Here is a 274-nt window from a genome sequence, read left to right as displayed (position 1 = left end):
GATTTAAAATGTGGGTCTTTCCAGCTGTTACTAGTCTCTATTATTATCAGGACAAATTACTGACTCCTCAGATCAGCTCAGATGTAGCCTCAATCACCCCAGGGTCTTACGTACACCGCAAGGAATTTAATTTTAAGAAAATCAAGACAAGGCAGATAGAGAGAGGCATGATAGAGAGACGAGGGAGGATATAGCGAGATTGAGTGAGATGAAGAGAGGGAGCGAAAGGAGAGATTGATGAAAGAAAGAATGAGGGAGATTATTTTTTATCCTC

Source organism: Gadus macrocephalus, chromosome 6, assembly GCF_031168955.1.
Source record: "Gadus macrocephalus chromosome 6, ASM3116895v1".
In the NCBI taxonomy this organism is placed as follows: domain Eukaryota; kingdom Metazoa; phylum Chordata; class Actinopteri; order Gadiformes; family Gadidae; genus Gadus; species Gadus macrocephalus.
This window is presented reverse-complemented; position numbering follows the sequence as displayed.